Source organism: Danio aesculapii, chromosome 12 (genome assembly GCF_903798145.1).
Source record: "Danio aesculapii chromosome 12, fDanAes4.1, whole genome shotgun sequence".
NCBI lineage: Eukaryota > Metazoa > Chordata > Actinopteri > Cypriniformes > Danionidae > Danio > Danio aesculapii.
This window is the reverse complement of record NC_079446.1, coordinates 3,108,134-3,125,215: the sequence shown is the minus strand read 5'-3', so window position 1 is coordinate 3,125,215 and position 17,082 is coordinate 3,108,134.

Here is a 17,082-nt window from a genome sequence, read left to right as displayed (position 1 = left end):
CTCATTGAATTAATCTTTTGTTTTAAGTCTTTAGTTGGTAGGCTATAGCAGTGTTTCCCAACCCTGTTCCTGAAGGCACACCAACAGTACACATTTTCGACCTCTCCCTAATCAAACACACCTGAATCAACTCAGCAGAACATTAGAAAAGACCCCAAAACGTGACACGAATGGGTCAGATAAGGGAGACATACAAAATATGTACTGTTGGTGTGCCTCCAGGAACAGGGTTGGGAAACTCTGGGCTATAGCATATAGTAGCCTAGCCTATAGGCCTAATATAAAAATATTAGCCTACCCAATAGGCTACTGTATTTTTCTACCAGCTTATCTAGGCTACTACAAGACATTACAGTTTGCAGTAGTAAAACTTAAGTATTTAATACAGTTAATCAGATCTTTATAGTTAAAATTACTATATAGCATTTAAATCAGATCCTATCGCCTAGGAATGCAGGGAAGAAGGAAATTAGTTTTTAATATTACGATATATATCAACGTATTGTATCCATTCATGAGCATTAGCCCATCTTGTTGTTTCTTTTTAATTTCTAAATAATTAAACATTTTTGTGTGCATCTGTTTTTTTGCACTGCGGTTGCCGTAGAACTACGCACTGACATTGACGTTGCGTCGCCGCGCCAAACATAAAGAAAACACAGTGATGATGCTAGGCTAGCATTAAATTATGAACAAAATATAAACCTAAAAGCGGGTCTCCAAGAGGAAAGAGAGGATTGGACAATTTGCTACACAACACTACCCAAAATAGGACAAATGGCCCCGGAGAAAGCAACTATACATGAGTGAGTAATTTTGCTTTTACATTTTGGGCCGCTGTGCCAATATTGTTTGTGTTTGCAGTAGTTATCTTAGACTTAGACCTGTCATATTTTCTGAACAAGCAATCACATATGTTATTTTAAAATGAGGCTAAAATCTGCAACCTGCTACAGTTGTGGTTTTATTTACAGTTGTCCGTGTGTTATAAGTGGACTTAAGAACTCTGCTTCCCGCTCTCTGCCGAAAAGGCGCTAAAACCTGTGTCTCTGTGATACACAAGATGGCGCCGTTCGCAAAGGAAACCCTTTCACGTGTGTTTTAACTTCTGGTTTCAATCAAAACGGAATAATGGTGTAAAAATATTCTCCCAGTGGTCTCTGATCCGTCTTTTGTTGATTTCTTCAGAGTTGAGTCTTGTGTAACATTTTTCATAACAGGCTGGTTATTGATCTTTCCAGATGGTTTTATTATGATGTCTCTTTGTATAGCTATAAAGCCACCAGTTGGTTATTATGTGGAGCTTTTCTTGTTTTTTACATTTAGGTCTACATTTTTCAGATACAAAAATGTACAGAAGAGTCAGGAATTATTCAGCATATGATCAGTAGGCTACTTATGAAAATATGAGTGTCCATCCCCTTATGAGAATTATACATTTAGCCTACTATATATCACATTTACATATATATATTAATTATAGTACAAATGGTTAAAAATGTACTATATGTATTATAGTAAATATATAAATGTATGTAGTCAATATATATGTAGTTAAACAGTTCATGTTGGAAAGTCATCCAAAATCTATGAAGCTATATTATTTAAATAGTAACATTATTATTATAAATATTAAATCTACTAAATGTTGACGTATTTGTTTCTGTATTTTGGTTGCACCACATTGATTCAGTAACATTTTTCAAGTAATTCATTTATTTTCCTTCGGCTTACTCCCTTTATTCATCAGGGGTCGCCACAGCGGAATGAACCACCAACTTTTCCAGCATATGTTTTACGCAGCGGATGCTTTTCCAGCTGCAACCCAGTACTGGGAAACATTCATACACTCTCATTCACACTCATACACTATGGCCAATTCATTTATTCATTCATTTTCTGTCGGCTTAGTCCCTTTATTCATCAGCGGTCGCCACAGTGGAATGAACCACCAACTTATGTAGTATATGTTTTACACAGCGGATGCCCTTCCAGCTGCAACCAAGTACTGGGAAACATTCATACACACTCATGCACTATGGCCAATTTATTCATTCATTCATTTTCCTTCGGCCTAGTCCCTTTATTCATCAGCAGTCGCCACAGTGGAATGAACCACCAACTTATCTAGTATATGTTTTACACAGCGGATGCCCTTCCAGCTGCAACCAAGTACTGGGAAACATTCATAGACACTCATACACTATGGCCAATTTATTCATTCATTTTCCTTCGGCTTAGTCCCTTTATTTATCAGGGGTTGCCACGGTGGAATGAACCAACAACTTATCCAGTATATGTTTTACACAGCAGATGCTCTTCCAGCTGCAACCCAGTACTGGGAAACATCCATACACATTCATTCACACTCATACTCTGGTCAATTTATTCAATCATTCATTTTCCTTCGGCTTAGTCCCTTTATTTATCTGGGGTTGCCACGGTGGAATGAACCACCAACTTATCCAGTATATGTTTTACACAGCGGATGCCCTTCCAGCTGCAACCCAGTACTGGAAAACATCCATACATACTCATACTCTATGGCCAATTTATTCATTCATTCAGTTTCCTTAGGCTTAGTCCCTTTATTTATCAGGGGTCGCCACAGTGGAATGAACCGGCAACTTATCTAGTATATGTTTTACACAGCGGATGCCCTTCCAGCTGCAACCAAGTACTGGGAAACATTCATACACACTCATACACTATGGCCAATTTATTCATTCATTTTCCTTCGGTTTAGTCCCTTTATTTATCTGGGGTTGCCACGGTGGAATGAACCACCAACTTATCCAGTATATGTTTTACACAGCGGATGCTCTTCCAGCTGCAACCCAGTACTGGGAAACATCCATACACACTCATTCACACTCATACTCTATGGCAAATTTATTCATTCATTCATTTTACTTAGGCTTAGTCCCTTTATTTATCAGGGGTCGCCACAGTGGAATGAACCACCAACTTATCCAGTATATGTTTTACACCGCGGATGCCCTTCCAGCTGCAACCAAGTACTGGGAAACATTCATAAACACTCATTCACACTCATACACTATGGACAGTTTATTCGTTCATTAATTTTCCTTCGGCTTAGTCCCTTTATTCATCAGCGGTCACCACAGAGGAATGAACCACCAACTTATCTAGTATATGTTTTACACAGCGGATGCCCTTCCAGCTGCAACCAAGTACTGGGAAACATTCATACACACTCATACACTATGGCCAATTTATTCATTCATTCATTTTCCTTCAGCTTAGTCCCTTTATTTATCTGTGGTTGCCACGGTGGAATGAACCACCAACTTATCCAGTATATGTTTTACACAGCAGATGCCCTTCCAGCTGCAACCAAGTACTGGAAATATTCATACACACTCATTCACACTCATACACTATGGCCAATTTATTCATTCATTTATTTTCCTTCAGCTTAGTCCCTTTATTTATCTGTGGTTGCCACGGTGGAATGAACCACCAACTTATCCAGTATATGTTTTACACAGCGGATGCCCTTCCAGCTGCAACCAAGTACTGGAAATATTCATACACACTCATTCACACTCATACACTATGGCCAATTTATTCATTCATTTATTTTCCTTCGCCTTAGTCCCTTTATTTATCAGGGGTCGCCACAGCGGAATGAATCACCAACTTATCCAGTATATGTTAGTCATAGACACTCATACACTATGGCCAATTTAGTTTATTCAATTCACCTATAGCGCACGACCCAATTGTGGTGGGTGTTGTCCAAATGTTTCTCCAGTTTGAGTTGAAACACCCCAGATCTTTGTAGAATACGTGCACGTATTTGTGTGTGTTTTCTTTATGAGATGAATATCTGGAGTTAACAAAACACACTCTGTGTTTCTGGATCAGGTTCACTGAAAATACCCCGGCCGTCCACAGTGGTGTGGTTTGTTACATAACAGCAGGCCGTTTCCTCTGGAGCCGCTGTGATTCAGGTGAGGTGTAAGGATGAGAAAGAGCCTGAATCAGCAGTAACAAAACACAACAGCTGTGGCTCAAAAAGTCCCTGAGATGGTGGGAATGATGAGTAATGAGATGAACGTCTCGCTTGAGGAAGTGTGTGTGTGTGTGTGTGTGTGTGTGTGTGTGTGTGTGTGTGTGTGTGCGTGCGTGCGTGCGTGCGTGTGTGTGTTTGAGTGTGTATTTGTGTGGGTGGGTGTGAGTGAGTAAGATAGTGTGAGTGTGTGTTTGTGTTGTTTGAGTGTGTGTCTGTGTGTGCGCTGTGTGAGTGTGTGCGCATTTGTGTGGTTATGTGTGAGCGAGAGTGTGTATGTGTGTGTGTGTGTGTGTGAGAGTGCATGTGAGTGAGAGAGTGTGCATTTGTGTGGTCGTGTGTGTGTGTGAGAGTGCATTAGGTTGTGTGTGTGCATTTGTGTGGATGTGTGTGTTTTAGTGTGTTCATTTGTAGTGGTGTGGGTGCGTTTGTGTGGGCGTGTGTGCGTTTGCGTGAGTGTGTGTTTGCGTGTGTGAGAGGGCGTGTGTGATGTGATAGTGAGTGTGTGTGAGAGTGTGTACGTGTGTGAGTGAGTGAGAGAATATGTGTGTGTGAGAATGAGAGTATGTCTGTGTGAGTGTATGTGCGTTGGTGTAGGTGTGCGTGAGTGTGCATGCATGTGTGTGTGTGCCAGAGTGTTTGTGTGTTTATGCATTTGTGTGAGTGTGTGAGAGTGTGCACGTGTGTGTGAGTGAGAGAGTATTTGTGTGTGTATGTGCGCGTTTGTTTGGGTGTGTGTGAGAGTGTGCATGCATGCATTTGTGTGTGTGCCAGAGTGTTTGTGTGGGTGTGCGTAAGTGAGAGAGTATATGTGTATGTGATAATGAGTGTGTTCCAGAGTGTGTTTGTGTGTGAGTGAGTATGTGTGTGCGATAATGAGAGTGTATTGGCGTTTGTGTGAGTGTGTGTGCATTTGTTTGGGTGAGTGTGCGTGTGTGTGTGAGTGTGATATTGAGTGTATGTGTGTGCGCGCTGCCTCTCAAAGACACATTCATAGACTGAGCGCTCTCTCCTACACATCAGCAAACACACACACACACACTCATCCCGCTGGACTGCTGGGAAAAAGCCTCCATTGATGTGGAGTCACAAGGAGCCATGTGTTCTTGTGTTTCCCGCTCAGTAGAGGCACATTATCCCATATAAATCGCCACACTTGTGTTTTATATGGAGCAGTGTGTATTAGGATTGGGCAATGACGACCAATTTGGCATCGTACGATGTTTAATGTGAAACATTGCGATGGACGATGCCATCGTTGTCGTAGGTGGCGGTGAACTAATTATTTATGAATGAACAGTTACCATCTGTCAATCACTTTTTTCGCGGGACTCTGGCATGAATAGGCAGAGTGATTTGTGTCATTAAAATGGCGTCCACAAACTTGGTTGGTAAAAAAGGTGCACAACCAACAGGAACCAACCAACAGTATCTGGGATTTTCAGTAAGATCACTAAGAACAAGCGTGAAAGCGTGAAAGCGTCTGTTGGGAACTCGGCATTAGAGAGAGTGTTTGAGAGTACGCGTGTGTGAGTGAACGTTTATTTAAATAGCATTTCATTTTTACCACAGGTCTGCCAGTGGGAGTGCTTGAGTTCCAGTGCATATTACCAATAGCATCTTGAAGGGGGCGGGGCATGTCAGATATTAGAGAGCATTTGATTGGTCAGAAGATTTGATGAGAAACTCAAGTATAAAGTGACGTCAAAAAAAAAATCTTTGATTCATTTAGGTGGCAAAGGGAAAACTTTGGATGTTTATATCTTCTTAATGTGAGTTTTGGAGCACACTAGCTTATAGATAGCTTTAAAACTAACATACTGATACCAACAACCAAATAACTTTATTCTGATTTCATGGTGACTTTAAAGTCTGCATGAACCAGAAGCTGCGACTGCTTTTTTCCCATATTGTGATTCAGTTCCTAGAAAAAGGCAATATTAAATTAGAAAACAGTGGGCGTGGCTTGTTTATGCTACTTTGAGCTGATTGGATGTAGTAAAGTAGGCATTTCATTCAGAAAGATGGGAAAAGGGTTTGGGGAGAGTTATTACAACCTAACAGACTCCTCCTGCTCATCATTTCTGTTTGTTGACAAAACTGACAGCTGGAGGGGCGTGGTTAAGTATGTTAGCCACGCCCAATACCTCAGGCAGACCTAACCTCAGAATTTGACTGAAAACTCAAAGGAAGTGCATTTTCAGATTTCATTTTCAATTGTTTTGTTTTTAATGACATGCACAGATGAATTGTTCATCACTAAACTAGCAATGTGAGCTAACAAAATCATACGGTTAGTTTTGATTTCATGTGTACTTTAAAGTTGGCGTAAAAAAATGTTAGCACTTTTTCCTCATCCTTGACACAAATGTCAAATAAATGCAGTAAGTACAGGAATTTATCTTTGGCAAGTGCAGAAAGTCATACGATGAGTGAAAAGCTTCATCGAATCAAGACCGGACAGGAGCCGGACTGAAACTCCCTCAGTTTGCTGTAACTGAGCTTTTCTGTTTCCTCTCTGGAAATTATGACCGTCTTCCCACCCACACTCTCCAAACCCTCTACATGTGCCTGAAACACGAGCCAATGGGCCCGATACAGCTGGAACGGCGACATCTATGTGGCTGGCAGCAAAAGTTTGCAGTAATGCAGCTTCGGTCTCAGCATTTTCATACAGAAAAGAGTTACTAAATCTCTTTTTTCATGAGCAATACCAAATGCAGTTGAAGAATTATTCGCCCTCCTGTGTGTTTTAGTTTCCTCTTCAAATATTTCCCAAATGATCTTTAACAGATCAAGGAATTTTTCACAGTATTTACTGTAATATTTTTTCTTCTGGAGAAAGTCTTAATTGTTTTATTTCAGCTGGAATGAAAGCAGTTTAATATTAGTCAATATTATCAGCGCCCTTAATAAGTATTTGTTTTCGATTGTCTATAGGACCGTCGTTATACAATGACTTGCCTAATTACCCTAACTTTAACTCAATTAACCTAGTTAAGCCTTTAAATCGCACTTAATATCTTATCTTGAAAACGATATATATCACAGTACTGTAGGCTGCACGATAACATTACAATATTTTTTATTCTACAATATATGTTGCGATAGGAATAGAATTTACCTAGATGTGCTGAATAACTATTTGGAAAGAATTGATCATTTTAGATTGATTGGAATGATTCTGTAGGGGAGTGCATATTAGGCATGGGCCGATATAAATTTTTGACAGTATGATAACTTTGGATAAAAATACCACCGTTTCACGGTATTGTGATTACTGCTCTAAGTTCTTTAAACACGTTCTTTTTAAATGTCTAGCTAAAACAAGACACAATTTATTTTATTTTAAGTAACATTTACAGTATTTTGGAACAGTAAACATGTCAGGCTAAATAAAAAAATCCATCATTTTCAGAGTTCTGCTCTGATCTTCCCATGCCTAGTGCATATGCATATAATGTATGAAACAACCCACAAGCATAGACAAATTCAATAAAGAAAAAGACACAAATTAAATAAACAGCGTTTGATTGTTGAACTGTATTCAGGTGTACAATAATTGAATAATCAAAAGTAAAATACTACTGCATATTCTTTGTTTTATAAACAATTAAATTGTCATTAATTTGTCAAAGTTACAAATGGTACAGTTTCTTAGGCCTGAATGCTTTAAAAACTCTCACACAGTCACAGGCCTCAAAAAACACTTGCGAATTAATCAATTATAATCCAGACTCAACATTGCGTATACTCGCAATGTGACTATTGCGAATTGATCAATTGTAATCCAGACTCAACATTGCGCATACTCGCAATGTGACAATTGCGAATTGATCAATTATAATCCAGACTCAACATTGCGTATACTCGCAATGTGACTATTGCGAATTGATCAATTATAATCCAGACTCAACATTGCGTATACTCACAATGTGACTATTGCGAATTGATCAATCATAATCCAGACTCAACATTGCGCATACTCGCAATATGACTATTGCGAATTGATCAATTATAATCCAGACTCAACATTGCGTATACTCACAATGTGACTATTGCGAATTGATCAATTATAATCCAGACTCAACATTGCGTATACTCACAATATGACTATTGCGAATTGATCAATTATAATCCAGACTCAACATTGCGTATACTCACAATGTGACTATTGCGAATTGATCAATCATAATCCAGGCTCAACATTGCGTATACTCGCAATGTGACTATTGCGAATTGATCAATTATAATCCAGACTCAACATTGCGTATACTCGCAATGTGACTATTGCGAATTGATCAATTATAATCCAGACTCAACATTGCGTATACTCGCAATGTGACTATTGCGAATTGATCAATTATAATCCAGACTCAACATTGCGTATACTCGCAATGTGACTATTGCGAATTGATCAATTATAATCCAGACTCAACATTGCGTATACTCGCAATGTGACTATTGCGAATTGATCAGTTATAATCCAGACTCAACATTGCGTATACTCGCAATGTTACTATTGCGAATTGATCAATTGTAATCCAGACTCAACATTGCGTATACTCGCAATGTGACTATTGCGAATTGATCAATTGTAATCCAGACTCAACATTGCGTATACTCGCAATGTGACTATTGCGAATTGATCAATTATAATCCAGACTCAACATTGCGTATACTCACAATGTGACTATTGCGAATTGATCAATTATAATCCAGACTCAACATTGCGTATACTCACAATGTGACTATTGCGAATTATCACATTTTGATATCGATGCGAAACGATATATTGGACAGCCCTACAGTATAGTACCTTTTCTGTAAATTCAATCAATTAATATTTTATATATATTGACCACATGTAAAAGACATTTCTTTTAACATTTAAAAGTATATAATCAGAAATGTACTCATTTTTATTTGATTATTTTTTAAAATTTATTAAAATTAAAAATGTAGAAACGTAACACATAAAACACTTTTCAGAAAACGAATGATTACAGGTCCAATATAAAAAATATTGCTAAACAAAATGCAAAATGGAAACATTTTCTCACAATGCTGTTATTCATGTTTCTGTTTGCATCTCCATAACGGCGTGTGATATTGCACGTTTATATATATATATATATATATATATATATATATATATATATATATAAATACATATATATAAATATAGAAAAAGTATTACCATAAACAATGTAGTTTGTGACACCACGAAATAAACGATAGAGCATAATTTGAAACCACTGAGTCTTTATTTTGTCCATCTGATATATATCGTCATATTGCACAGCCCTGTCTTTCAGCACAGGAGCAAATTTGCCACAGTTTCATTCTTCTACCATGAAACTGATCATATTTCTGTTCAATTCAAGTATTATTTTCTTCTGTTTACCCAACTGGACTGAGCAATAATGAGGTCATTGCTCACCGATCGCTGCTTTTTTCCTCTGTATCTGGGGAGACTGGTGAAAGCCTCCTGAATTTAGCACGGAGGAAAGGATTTGAAGGATTTCACAGCTGTTGAGCAGAACTCAAGTTCGCAGAGATTGAGATGAAACCACCAGCAGGTCTCGCAGGTGAACTCAACGCTCCATCTAGAATAGCTGGAGAAAAGCCGCTCAGAGCAGTTGGTGTGTGGGTGTGAGTAGGACGGGACAAACAGAGTAATCTCTTGTTTTTGTGGTCGCATGTTACTAAGAATGACTCCTGACTCACCGGTTGCTCATTCAGATCAGAAAACGCAGACTGACCCTTAACATTGGAACTTCCACAATTCAATAACTACCATAATGCCGTAAATGCACAGGGACTTTTAATTTTCAGCCAGCTCAAGAACTTCCTGTGAATTGTCATGATTTTACAAAATGTTTAAGATCTAGTAGACATGCGGTATAAGTGAATTTAATTGAAACTAAATTGGCTGTAGTGTATGAGTGCATGTGTGTGGACTACCCACGAAGATTCAATTCAATTGAAGTTTATTTGTATAGCTCTTTTCACAGTAATTATTGTTTCAAAGCAGCTTTAAAGGTGCACATTATTGCGTTACAATCGAATTCGGAGAAGTTAAGGTTATTAAATACCACAACTTTATTATTTACTAATAACTTTAAGTAAATAACTAGTAACTAATAGCTTTCAACAGGTATAAACATAGTTAACCTGCAGTTATATAGTATATAGGTGATGTCTATGCGTGCATGTTCAATGAAGTGTATTTGTGTATTAAGCGTATGTGTTGTCCTCGAAGTCCGCGATGGTTGGCATCTTCTTTTCACTGGTCTTGGATCTCATCAATGGCGGCGCTCTTAAGGCTTCGGGATGGGCATCCTCAGGGGAAATAGAGAACAAAGAAAATAATTAGCGAAGCTGCTGTTCATAATGTATTTGAACAAGAGATATTAAATGTCAATGTCAAAGTGCTATGGTTGAAAATAGGATATATATAAAACAAACATGAAAATGTAGAAGTATTTCTAACAAAGTGCCTGGTGTATTGAGACAGGAAGAGTGTCCTACGGGTGGTTTGTCAAGCCCACTCACCTGCATGGAGCACACTCACACACCCTACAGTTATGTGATGCCTTGTGTGTATGCTTTTCTAAAAAGGTAGGTCTTTAATCTTAGTTTGAGCCTCGGACGTTATCAGCAAGGCTATTCCAGAGTTAGGGTGCCATATATAAGAACGCTCGACCTCCTTTAGTGGACTTTGCTATTCTGAGATTACAAGAAGCCCTGAGTTTTGTGATCTTAAAGAGCGGGTTTGATTGGAGCGAGACAGAAGATTGGTTAGATAAACAGAAGCTAGATTATTTACAGCTTTATAGGTAAGAAGCAATATTTTAAAATCAATACGGAACTTAACAGGCAGCCAGTGTGAGGAGGATAAGATGGCGGCGCAAGATGGCGGCGCGTTCAGCAAGATGGCGGCGCGTTCAGTTCGCGAAGCCCAGCGTCTCTCCAGTTTCTGCAATTTTGCGGTATTATTCCTGCTCCTTTCGGGTCTGTTCGTACAGAACAGCAGTGCCTTTACATCGTACACCCGACAGGACATCTTGGATATTGGTTTGTGCACTCCGGACAGTTTTATTAACAATCTTCGACTCATCCCTGAGATCGCAAGAACACCCGGGCCTCAGAGCCCTCCACGGCCGGGCGGAAGTGCTCGAAGGCGGCGCAGAGAACGTAAACAAAGACGGGGGAAGCGCGGCGGGCTAAGAGCTAAGCTAAAGCTAACACCACACCGGCTCTCTTTACCCAGCATCTTTCTCGCCAATGTACGGTCACTGGTGAACAAAATGGATGAGATTCGACTGCGCATCAACCACAGCAAAAGATTATGGAACTGTAATGTCATGATTTTCACAGAAACATGGCTAAACAGCGGGATACCAGACAACGCTATATCGCTAACGGAGCATCAAACATTCCGAGCAGACAGAACGGCGGATGACTCCGGTAAGACCAGAGGCGGAGGATTATGCATTTATATCAACAAAGCTTGGTGCACAAACTCTGTCGTCGTTGGGAGACATTGCTCTCTTAACCTGGAATTTCTAATGGTTAAATGTAGACCGTTTTATCTGCCACGGGAGTTCACCTCCACCATAATAACTGCTGCTTATATCCCTCCCGACGCTGATGCCAAGCTTGCTATGAATGAACTTCATGCAGCCATCAGCAAACAACAGACTGCTCACCCGGAGGCTGCTTTTATTGTTGCGGGGGATTTTAATCACTCAAACTTAAAGACAGTGCTCCCCAAATTCCATCAGAACATTTTCTGCCACACAAGGGGAAACAAAACTTTAGACCAAGTTTACACAAACATGGCTGAAGCATATGCTGTGACCCCCCTCCCCCACTTGGGTCAATCAGATCACCTTTGTTTGTTTCTCACCCCCAAGTACTCACCCATCGTCAACCGTGTGAAGCCATCAGTAAGGACCATCAAAGTGTGGCCAGCGGGGGTGGACTCCACACTCCAGGACAGGTTTGAACACACAGACTGGAGTATGTTTGTTTCCCAGGCCACATGTGGCTCTCACACAGACATTGACAGTTACACTTCCTCTGTTCTGGAATATATCAACACCACCATAGACAGTGTTACAACCCAGAAACAGATCACCACATACCCAAATCAAAAGCCATGGATGAACAAGGAGGTGCGCCTCCTGCTGAAGGCACGCAACACTGCATTCAGATCAGGGGATGCACAGGCCTACAGCACTTCCAGGGCTAATCTGAAGAGGGGCATCAAAAAGGCCAAGCACTGCTACAAGCTAAAGCTAGAGGAGCACTTTTCCAACTCTGATCCTCGGCGCATGTGGCAGGGCATCCAGGCCATCAGCAACTACAAACCCAGCCAGTCCACCCCCACAGCCACAAATGTCTCCTCCTGAACGAGCTAAATGACTTTTATGCCCGCTTTGAAAGAGGCGATACAGAACCCTACACCAGGAACACTACCTCAAACCGACCACTCACCTATCACACTCACCTCCTCAGAAGTCTACACCGCACTGAGTCGGATCAATGTGCGTAGGCTGCTGGACCAGACGGTATCCCTGGGCGCGTCCTCAAAGCAATGTGCAGAACAGCTCGCTGGGGTGTTCACAGACATTTCAACCTGTCACTTAACCTAGCAACTGTGCCAACATGCTTTAAACACACCTCTATTGTGCCAGTGCCGAAACACTCCAGCCCAACATGCCTGAATGACTACCGCCCTGTAGCACTCACACCCATCATCATGAAGTGCTTTGAGCGGTTGGTCCTGGCACATCTGAAAGACTCTCTGCCATCCACACTGGACCCACATCAGTTTGCCTACCGTGGCAACAGGAGCACAGAAGATGCCGTCTCCATAGCACTGCACTCTGTACTCACACACCTGGACAATAAAAACACTTATGCACGAATGCTGTTTGTTGACTTCAGCTCAGCATTCAACACTGTCATACCCTCTAAGCTACTGATCAAACTCAGAGACCTGGATATCAACGCGTCTCTCTGCAACTGGGTTATGGACTTTCTGACTAACAGACCTCAGAATGTTAGATCAGGCCACATCTGCTCCACTACCGTCACACTCAACACTGGTGTACCACAGGGCTGCGTGCTGAGCCCCTTCCTCTACTCCCTTTTTACCATCGACTGTAGGCCTGTGAACAGATCCAACACCATCATCAAATTTGCAGATGACACCACAGTGATTGGTCTAATCAGCAATAATGATGAGACTGCCTACAGGGAGGAGATACAGCATCTGGCCACTTGGTGCACCGACAATAATCTGCTCCTTAACACCAATAAGACCAAGGAGCTCATTGTGGACTTCAGGAAGGGACGAACAGGCTCGCATGATCCCATCCACATTAATGGGAAGGCCGTTGAGCCTGTCTCATCCTTCAAGTTCCTGGGGACCCACATCTCAAAGGACCTTTCCTGGACCACCAACACCTCCAGCCTGGTCAAGAAGGCTCATCAGCGCCTATTCTTCTTGAGGCAACTTAAGAAGAACCAGCTTTCATCAGCCGTCCTGGTGAACTTCTACCGCTGCACAATAGAAAGCATCCTGACCAACTGCGTCACAGTCTGGTATGGAAGCTGCTCTGTTGCTGAGCGTAAGGCACTGCAGCGGGTGGTGAAAACTGCCCAACGCATCACAGGGACTACACTGCCAGCCATAGAGGACATCCAGAAGAAACACTGTCTGCGCCGAGCACGCAGTATTCTTAAGGACTCCTCTCACCCTGCTCACAGACTGTTTTCTCTCCTGCCTTCCGGCAGGCGCTTCAGGCTCCCCCGGACAAAAACCAGCAGACTGAGGAACAGCTTTTTCCCCAGAGCTGTCTTCCTTTTGAACTCTGCCCCTCACTGACTCTTTTGCCCCCCCAATACACCCCCCACACTCCTCTAACTTATACTCCTCACAATCACTGCACTATTTAACATTTGCACATTTAAAGTTTGCACATATTCATTGCACTGATTCATTTACTTGAACTGTACATACCCACAGCACATGGACATTTGTAATTTGTAATTATGTTTATCTATCTACCACTCCTGATTATTAATAGCATCCTGTACATATATTCATTTATGCAAATCTCTGTTCATAGCTAATACAACCTGTATATAATGTTCATAGTACATCCATCTGTAAATATTACCATAGTTTTTCTATAACTGCACTTTATAACTTATACCTGTATCCTGCACTTGCTGCTATTGCACTGCTGGTTAGACCTAAACTGCATTTCGTTGCCTTGTACTTGTACACGTGTAATGACAATAAAGTTGAATCTAATCTAATCTAATCTAATAAAATTGGGGTCATATGGTCATATTTTCTTGACCTGGTAAGAACTCTGGCAGCTGCATTTTGTACTAGCTGAAGTGTATTAATAAAGGATGCTGGGGAACCAGCGAACAGAGCATTACAGTAATCCAGTCTAGAGGTCATAAAAGCTTGAACTAGCTTTTCTGCATCTGAGATAGATAGCATGTTTTGTAGCTTAATGATATTTCTCAGATGAAAGAAGGCAGTTTTTTTGACATGGGAGATGCGTTTTTCAAAAATGAAGTTGCTGTCTAATATAACACCCAGATCTATTACCGTAGAGCTAATTGGTCCATGCATCACTTTCATTTTTACTTTTACAAGCAGGAGAGCAAGGTTTTTTCACCACATTGTTGTTTTGAAAGACATGTTTGAAGTAAACAAACTGAAAGCACTTGTGAATTACAACATACAGAAACTGGTGATTAACAATGTAGTAGTAGTGTAGCGGTGTAGTATATGGTTCAAAAACACAATTTACTGTAATTTACTGTACTGTAGTTTCTAGCAGCCTTGGTTAGCTCTCATTGAAAGCAGGAGGAGAGAGAGATAGAGATCAGCGGGTGGTTGATATTTGGCAGGAAAGCTCCGCCGGCTTGCAGGAGGTTCAGATGTTCTGCCTTTGTGGCCTGACTGAGATTCTGTCTGGTTTACAAACCTCACTAAGCCAGATTAAATGCATCCAATGTACTGTACTGTACTACACACACACACACATACACACACTAAGCCTGATCTGGGACAGAATGTGTGTCACAGTCTGTGTGCCACGGTCAAACCCGACACATTTGTCAAGTGCACTTAGTAGTGATAGTAACTTCCTGCTTTTTTGTCGTCAGGGCAGTTAGTCTAGATGGGATACAGCTGTGGATGCTCACATCATTATAGCATTATTTTTCTACAACTGTACAACAATAATTATTATTCTTACATTACTGTGAGGATTAGGGTTGGGGTAGGGGTAGACGTTAATAAAATACAATTTAATGGGTAATTTAATAAATAATATGAACAATACTTGGTATAGTTGCCCAACCATCACTGTAATGTAAAACAGTAATTTAATAAATAATTGTAATAATTCACATTACTTTTGGCTGCAGCTGTATCTCTTTTAGCAACAACCTTTGGGATAGGCTTATGATGATACCAAATTTGCTTGATTACTTGCTGAAGCTTTTGTCATGGTAAACGTTATTATCACAATATTGACCTAAGCTACAAAAAAGATGACTTTTACAACAAAATTGGGCTTAATAACAAAATACATTCTTGTTTTATTGGATATACAGTACATGTTAAGAGTAAACATAAAAGTTTCAACCAAACTGAATTGCAAAAGAATTATAAACTATACAATGGATCAAACTTTGCAAAAAAAAGCATTAGTAGATTTTAGTTAAAGGACTGGAATCAACAATGGAAAAAAGGCAGATTTATTACAGTTACTATGTTAATATTAGTAAAAAAAATACAACAGAATTGTATTAGTTATTAGCTAATATATATATATACTATGAGCATGCGAAAATGATGAACTATTAAACTAACATTTTTCGCTGTGATGAACACCACTGCAAATACAATGTGGATATTCTTAAAGCATTGTGATTTCAATATTTTCGATGTTAATTATCACAATTTTTTAAAGAATATTGAATATATTGGCATATGTCTACTTCATAGGGCTGAACGATTTAGGTTAATTTCTAATTGAGTTTTTTATGACAGATATTGCGATCGCAATTTGATTTGCAAATCACTTTTGTCAAAAAATTAGGTTCATTATGGTAATTTACACACTAAAAGGAACACACACAACACAACTTTGACTGAATATACAAATAAACATTAATTATGTGTATGAATATACTGTCTATATACATATAGTTGAATACTTTTTTAAATAAAAAAAATATTTGTACATTTTTTCTTCTGGAGAAAGTCTTATTTGTTTTATTTCAGCTAGAATAAAAGCAGTTTTTAATTTCTTAAAACCATTTTAAGGTCAATATTATTAGCCCCCTTAAGCAATATTTGTTTTCGATTGTCTCCAGAACAAACTGTTACGTTTAGAAATGTGTTGAAAAAATCTTTTGAGGAAAAAATAAAAAATAATCCAAATTTAACAGGACGGCTTATAATTCTGACTTCAACTTGGAGTCGGACAGAGAATAAATGTTTATATATTTATATAGCGTCCATATGCCTTTGTGATTAGCCAATTGCAGAATTTCAAACCATGATTGTATTTAATTTTGGATTAGTCTACTGCTTCATGACTAGTTTAAACATGAATCAGCCGATTCGACTGTTATCACTCAATTGAATGGGCGTTATCAGTTGATAGATATGGGCCAGTAGGGGCCTTCTGCACCTACTGGTATGCTCAAAAGGCTGTTATCATCCATCCACATGGTTAATCAAGTATATATCACATATGTCTGTGGCCGGAAGTTAACGAGAAAAGTTATATTATTTATCACATTTCCCATTAATTCAGTTCAATTAAATTCATGTTTATTTCTATAGTACTTTTACGAAGATCTGCTGTGTACAGGATTCAGACCCAACAAGTAATACTTACTGTTTACATACTGTATTAAAGACGGTTTTGTCTGAATTTAAGAGAAGAAAACTGTTGGTCATCCAGTCTTTAACATCTTTAATACACTCAGTT